This window comes from Leuresthes tenuis, unplaced genomic scaffold (genome assembly GCF_036924035.1).
Source record: "Leuresthes tenuis unplaced genomic scaffold, fLeuTen1.0.hap1 SCAF_50, whole genome shotgun sequence".
Lineage (NCBI taxonomy): Eukaryota > Metazoa > Chordata > Actinopteri > Atheriniformes > Atherinopsidae > Leuresthes > Leuresthes tenuis.
The window spans coordinates 283,776-291,288 of record NW_027325404.1 but is presented as its reverse complement, the minus strand read 5'-3'; the positions used below and the strand labels follow the sequence as shown (position 1 = coordinate 291,288).

General features: G+C 41.8%; 3 non-coding genes across 3 annotated transcripts; 2 read left to right on the top strand and 1 right to left on the bottom strand.

Annotated features, from left to right (window-relative positions):
* Positions 1–1,288: 1,288 nt before the first annotated feature.
* LOC140285710 (U5 spliceosomal RNA) lies at positions 1,289–1,402 on the top strand. Its single transcript, XR_011910690.1, has one exon. It is a non-coding gene; the product is annotated as a U5 spliceosomal RNA (small nuclear RNA).
* A 308-nt stretch (positions 1,403–1,710) lies between these two features.
* On the top strand, positions 1,711–1,894 carry LOC140285678 (U2 spliceosomal RNA). Its single transcript, XR_011910662.1, has one exon. It is a non-coding gene; the product is annotated as a U2 spliceosomal RNA (small nuclear RNA).
* Positions 1,895–5,140: 3,246 nt separating this feature from the next.
* LOC140285693 (U5 spliceosomal RNA) lies at positions 5,141–5,254 on the bottom strand. Its single transcript, XR_011910674.1, has one exon. It is a non-coding gene; the product is annotated as a U5 spliceosomal RNA (small nuclear RNA).
* Between the last annotated feature and the right edge of the window lie 2,259 nt (positions 5,255–7,513).

The following is a 7,513-nucleotide window of genomic DNA, read 5'->3' as shown; positions in this document are numbered from 1 at the left end:
TGGGTTTATCAGTCACATCAGAATCCATACATACTGATCCTCCCGTAATAAAATGGTCGGATCTTATCAAACACACTTTGTTTCTTGTGACAATCAAGTCAGCGAAACAGCGTATACACGTCAAGACACTGAATCAAGTTTGCCACAAGAACTCATAAGTTTGGCAGTATTGCTCTGCCGTCAGCAATCATACACCCATTTTATTTTCGTGAGACGTGCAGGCACCTGTTCATCTACTGTTCTATCACTATGAATTAGTTTATCTATTATCAATAAGGATACTTCTACAACTACTATCAAAGTATGTCCAGACTTCTTATGTTGTCAGTTGCTATATATGAATAAGTGGGTAGCTACTGACAAGCATTAAGCATGTCACACAGCCCAAACATATAACATTTCAGGACACACCACACAGTTAACAACCACAGTGAAGTGTCAAAGCCCAAACATTCAACAGGACACTTACACAACACATTCGAATCAAACAGTCAGACAACATACAAGAACATATACCCCAGCCGGCATTGCTCCCTGCCTATTTTCTTACAGCTCACTATGTGTGCGCACACCTTTATTCACAAACTCTTCAACTTATACTCTTTTACCGAAGCTGCTACAGCTCGATTGGCCGAATACCCTTAGATCCTATTTCGGTGAATTTGACATCTGCCTTACATGTAACAGATTAGCGGTTTAGCAGTTTTAATTTAGTTTGAGTGAAGAAATTCATTTTATAGCAAAATCTGAAATCGTGAAGCACTCATGAAAGTAAGCTTATTCTCGGATTCCTGAAACTTTAGATTTGCTCTTTCTTTTACTGCAAAGTACAACGTTGTTTTTTTTGTTTAAATCTTTCTAGACATGGTAAATATGAACGACAAAGCAGTTTTAACATAGTTTGAGTGAAGGAATTCATTTTATAGATAAAATCCCAAGAGTCTGCAGAGAAAAGAGAGTGAATGCGAAGTAGACTTTAACTAGGCTATGGGAGCGAGCCGAGTGTCGGCTAACCGGGAGAATTGCTTGAAAGAAACGCGACACCGAATGAACGGTCAGAACAAAGCCTCAATACGGGATTCTCGTGGTGTTTTTGTTGCTGCCTTGTCTTTTGCATAGAGTAAAAGACAAGACAGCCATCGAATAGGGCCCGATTGTTCCTACTTGGTCAGCCGAGGAGCAAGGGGGGGGGGGGGGGGGGCAAGCGTCTCAACCAAGCAAAGCTCACCATGGGGACGGTGGCTATACCAACTAGCCTGATGCCCTGCTCCCGCAGTGACGGATAATCGTACTCTGGTTTCTCTTCATAACATACAAGTCTTTCGCCTTTTACTAAAGACTTCCGTGGAGAGCAGCACTAATGACTTGTTTCTATTATTGGCAGGCTTTACCTTTGCGGGTGAAGCCCTTTCTGTCTGTGCAAAAGAAATCTTGCTACTTTGCAGAGTGACTTCTCTGAGTAGAGTCGCCTTACTTGTTGCGACTGTGCCGATGTTCGAAGCTGGAGTGCAAAGTTGTTGCTTGAATGGTGCTTGCTGGAGCATGCGGGAGTGCAAAGTTATACCATTTAAAAGGGCTGAAGAGTGCTCAGTGCAGCGGGTGGGCGGAGGTGCAACGTGACACTCTGGCCACCTATGGCCATAAAAAGAACACTGCTACAAGTGCGCATTGTGCCAGCAAGGGCCCTCGGACCTGAAACAGTGGACAGTTATCGCTTCTCGGCCTTTTGGCTAAGATCAAGTGTAGTATCTGTTCTTATCAGTTTAATATGTCCTCTATACGAGGACAACATATTAAATGGATTTTTAAGAATAGGAGTTGAAAAAGAAGCTTGCTCCGTTCACTCCAAGCCTCGACCCGGTACTGCAGTGCCGCTGGGAACGGTGCGCTCTCCTCTGCTCTTGTGAAAAAGCAAACAGCGGTGCAGGATGGAAGTTTCAGGGAGCCCAAGATGAAACTTTCTTTTAATCTGCTGAGAAAAGAGAGTGAATGCGAAGTGGACTTTAACACGGCTCTGGGAGCGAGCCGAGTGCGGGCTAACCGGGAGAATTGCTTGAAAGAAACGCGACACCGAATGAGTGGTCAGAACAAAGCCTCAATACGGTGTTCCCGTGGTGTTTGTGGCTGCCTTGTCTTTTGCACAGAGAAAAAGACAAGGCAGCCATCGAATGGATTGTTTCTACTTGGTCAGCCGAGGAGCAGGGGGGGGGGGGGCAAGCGTCTCAACCAAGCAAAGCTCACCAAGTAGGAACAATCGGGCCCTTTTCGATGGCTGCAACACCTGAAAGAGATATTGATGCGAGACCCGATCAAATGCTTTTTCAAAGTCTAAATTTAAGATGACAAGCCGGGTGTTTCTGTCTCTAGCGTAATCAATGATGTCTCGAATCAGTACGAGGCTGTCGGTGAGTTGTCTCCCTGAGATGGCACAAGCTTGGTCTGGGTGAATTACCTCCTCTAAAACAGAGGACATCCGTGTCGCTAAAACCTTGCTAAAAAGTTTACAGTCAAAGTTTAAAAGTGTGATGGGCCTCCAATTCTTTAGGTCAGTCTCATCATTTTTTTTATAAAGTAGAGTCACTATTCCCACTCTAAAACTGTCAGGCAGTCGGTCGAGTTTTTCAAAATCTTTAAAAACATCTAAAATGTCTGATGATAAAAGGTCCCAATAGGTCAGATAGAATTCTGCAGGAAGCCCGTCTAAACCCGGAGCTCGACTTCTCTTAAAACCTGTTAGGCATTTTTTTAACTCTAAAGCAGTAAAATTCTGTGTCAAGTGTGCATTCTCTTTTACGGTTTTGTCAACGAATTTTGAGATTTCTGCCGATGTTTCCAAGTGCACTGGTTTCTCTTTGTACATGATACTATAAAAGGTATGTACAGTTTCAATCATCTCTTGTGTGGATTTTGTTAAAAACCCATCTTCTCTTTTTAGATTTTGAATACACTCCTTTTTATTTATAACTTTCTTTCTTTTTCACCTTCCTCAATTTCCTGCTCCCTGCTTCTTACAAAAATTCCTTTACTCTTTATTTCTGCTAAAACTGACATTTCCTTTTTGACATCTTTGATTTCTTCTTTAAAGTCTATGCCACACTGATTTAGTTTAAAGTAGCGCTGTAAGCGTTTATGTAGTCCCATCATACATCTATTCTCTTTCCTTTTTTTACGTTTACCTTGCTGTTTAAAAAAAGTCTGGGTCGTTTCCTTCACCATTTCCCACCATTGTGCATGTGTTTCGTAGAGGTCTTGAAGGGTCTGCCACTCTTTATAACATTCCCTGTACTGACTGACTATGATTTCATCCTCCAACAGGGAACAGTTGAGTTTCCACAGACCACTTCCTACCGTCACACCAGAAGGGGGTGAAAGGGTGCAGGAGAGCACAAGGTGGTCTGAAAAGAAAACAGGGGTTAATCTAACATCAGTGGGTGGGCAATCTCTAGTAAAGAAATAATCAATGCGAGAGGCTCTGGTGCCATCATGACTAAACCAGGTGAAGCCCTCCTCTCTGGGATGCATGGTTTTAAAACAGTCAGTAAGCTTAAAATCCCTGCATATGCCCTGAAGTAAAATCGAAGTCTTATCCACTTTAAAATCTACCCCTGCTCTTTTTCTATCTTTCCTGCTCAAGATACAGTTAAAATCCCCTCCTACAACTAAAGGTACTTGCCCTAGCATGTAAAGCTGTATATCTTCTAAAAGGTCATACCTTTCATTTTTTCCATTGAAACCATAAATATTTAAGAGGTTAAAGTCTTGCCCCATAAAATTCAAGTGTGCTAAAAGTGCCCGTCCGTCTCTCACCACTGTGCTACCTTTCACCAGAACATGCGGATTTTTAATTAGAATGGCCACACCATCATTTTTATTTTGATTTGAGCCACTCCATATCGATAAATGGGGCCACATTTCCTCCCATTGTCTATGGTTTTTTAAAAAAGGTAGTCCACATTCTTGTATTAAAAACACATCTGATTTTATGGAGTCTAAGAAGGATAAAATACTCTGGGCTCTTGTCTTTGATTTCACACTTCTCACATTTAGTGTTGAGAAGGTGAGAACCATTAAAAGCATAAAGGAAAGTAGGTATGTCATTTTCGTTTTTCTAAGTTATCAAAACAAATTACACACAGGTTATTTCTTGGGAAACTAGCTCTTCCTTCATTTCTTTAGGTGAAAAGTGAGTAGGGTGATCTATATTTCCTTTTCGGACTCTCGGTGTTGGCCTCTGACGCAATGTTGCATTTAACTTTGAGTCCCTGGGGGTTGATTGCAGAGCTGAAGTTAAAAAGGAGACCTCATTTGGTGAGTCGGAGGGGAAGACTCTAGGTTCTTCCACTGAAGAACTGTCTGAAAGGGACCTAACCCTTCCCCTCTTCTCTGATACCACTGGGGAATCAGAGGCTCAGATGCCGTCCTCTTCGGCTGTTGACCTTCTGGGAGGTGAGTATCTTCACTAGACTCACCTGTCTGCTCTTCCTCCTCATTTAGCGTAGCTCCACCCTCTGCCTGTGAATTCTCACAGACTTCAACACTGAGTGGTGAGGCCTCTACAGGCCCCTCCCCTTTTTGCTCCTCACTTCCAATCCAAGCTTTTGGCGGGAAGTTTGAATTTATTGGGTCAACCTCTTCACTTTGTTCACCAACTGCCACCTTTGGTCCTTCTCTTTGTTGGCTTGACTGTGGCTTTACCGTCTTTAATTTGTTGGCAAAAGATTTAGGGCAATCTCTGAAGAGGTGATTTAATTCTCCACAGAGATTACATTTCCTGCCATTTGGACACTCTCCAAAAGTTTGCCCAATTTCTCTGCTCTTCCCACATAACACCTTGGTACAAGCCTCAACCAGGTGCCCATGCTCACCACACTTGCGGCAGAACTTGGGCTGCCCCTGGTAGTGGATGTAACCTCCGTTTTCAAGGTGGCCAGAGTGTCGCCCACCCGCTGCACTGAGCACTCTTCAGCCCTTTTAAATGGTATAACTTTGCACTCCCGCACGCTCCAGCAAGCACCATTCAAGCAACAACTTTGCACTCCAGCTTCGAACATCGGCACAGTCGCAACAAGTAAGGCGACTCTACTCAGAGAAGTCACTCTGCATAGTAAGAAGATTTCTTTTGCACAGACAGAAAGGGCTTCACCCGCAAAGGTAAAGCCTGCCAAAAATAGAAACAACTCATTAGTGCTGCTCTCCACAGAAATCTTTAGTAAAAGGCGAAAGACTTGTACGTTATGAAGAGAAACCAGAGTACGATTATCCGTCACTGCGGGAGCAGGGCATCAGGCTAGTTGGCATAGCCACCTTCCCCATGGTGAGCTTTGCTTGGTTGAGACGCTTGCTCCCCCCCCCCCTTGCTCCTCGGCTGACTAACTAGGAACAATCGGGCCCTATTCGATGGCTGCCTTGTCTTTTACTCTGTGCAATAGACAAGGCAGCAACAAAAACACCACGAGAATCCCGTATTGAGGCTTTGTTCTGATCGCTCATTCGGTGTCGCGTTTCTTTCAAGCAATTCTCCCGGTTAGCCCACACTCGGCTCGCTCCCATAGCCGTGTTAAAGTCTACTTCGCATTCACTCTCTTTTCTCAGCAGACTCTTGGGATTTTATCTATAAAATGAATTCCTTCACTCAAACTATGTGAAAACTGCTTTGTCCTTAATATTTACCATGTCTAGAAAGATTTAAACAAAAAAAACAACGTTGTACTTTGCAGTAAAAGAAAGAGCAAATCTAAAGTTTCAGGAATCCGAGAATAAGCTTACTTTCATGAGTTCTTCACGATTTCGGATTTTGCTATAAAATGAATTCCTTCACTCAAACTAAATTAAAACTGCTAAACCGCTAATCTGTTATATGTAAGGCAGATGTCAAATTCACCGAAATAGGATCAAAGGGTATTCGGCCAATCGAGCTGTAGCAGCTTCGGTAAAAGAGTATAAGTTGAAGAGTTTGTGAATAAAGGTGTGCGCACACATAGTGTGCTGTACAAAAATAGTTAGGGAGCAATGCCGGCTGGGGTATATGTTCTTGTATGTTGTCTGACTGTTTGATTTGAATGTGTTGTGTAAGTGTCCTGTTGAATGTTACATGTTTGGGCTTTGACACGCTTCACTGTGGTTGTTAACTGTGTGGTGTGTCCTGAAATGTTATATGTTTGGGCTGTGTGACATGCTTAATGCTTGTCAGTAGCTACCCACTTATTCATATATAGCAACTGACAACGTAAGAAGTCCGGACATACTTTGATAGAGTAGTTGTAGAAGTATCCTTATTGATAATAGATAAACTAATTCATAGTGATAGAACAGTAGATGAACAGGTGCCTGCACATGTCTCACGAAAATAAAATGGATGTATGATTGCTGACGGCAGAGCAATACTGCCAAACTTATGAGTTCTTGTGGCAAACTTGATTCAGTGTCTTGACGTGTATACGCTGTTTCGCTGACTTGATTGTCACAAGAAACAAAGTGTGTTTGATAAGATCCGACCATTTTATTACGGGAGGATCAGTATGTATGGATTCTGATGTGACTGATAAACCCATTCGTATCTTAAGCATAATCTAATACGTGAGACAACGCCCTGGCACACGATAAAAAAAAAAAAAGAGAGAGAGCGGTTTTGTGTCCCCACAGTCCATAATGTAGAAAAGAGAGAAAAAAGCCTTTCTGATTTGGTGTGTGTACTCATAGTTCAGAGTGTAGAGAAAAGAAAGCCGTTTTGGTGTCACGGGTGTTGTGACTTACACACACACATTTCTAAATTGAGAAAGGAAATTATTTTAGAGGAAGCACTAGAGTTTAGATCCCACATTTGTTGATAGGCATTCATTTATTTCTTCACTTCTGATGAAGTTTCAACAATAAACAACAAACTTTGTATTATGAGAAAGAACCAGACTCATTCTTCAGGAATCCGAAAATAAGCTCTATTTTATGAGTTATGCACGAATTCGGATTCTCCTATAAAACGAATTCATTAACTCAAACCAAGTTAAGACTGCTTTGTCCTTCATATTTATTCATGTCTAATCAAGTTTCAACGATAAACAACGTTGTACTTTGTAGAATGAGAAAGAACTTCTTCAGCAATAAGCATCTCTCGACATATGACGAAATACAGATTTTGCTATAAAATTAATTCCTTCTATCAGCCTGACTTAAAACTGTTTGTCCTCCTTATTTATCCACTTCAAATCAAGTTTCAACAATTAAAAAAAATTTGTAGTTTGAGAAAGAACAACTTAATCTTCAGCAATCAGTATAAAAAGAGGTGCAAATGCCAACCATACATACCTAAAAGGTGGAGCGGAAGTATTCAGCTGCAAGTAGGTGTGAATGTTCGACCATAATTTGTAAAAAGCGGGTAAGAAAAGGTTCGAATGCCCGACTATATATTAACAAAAGCGGGAGGAGAGGTCTTCGGATGAGAGTGGGTGAGAATTTCCAACCATAATCTATAAAATACGGTGAAAAAAAATATGTGAATGCCTCATAGAACACTAAA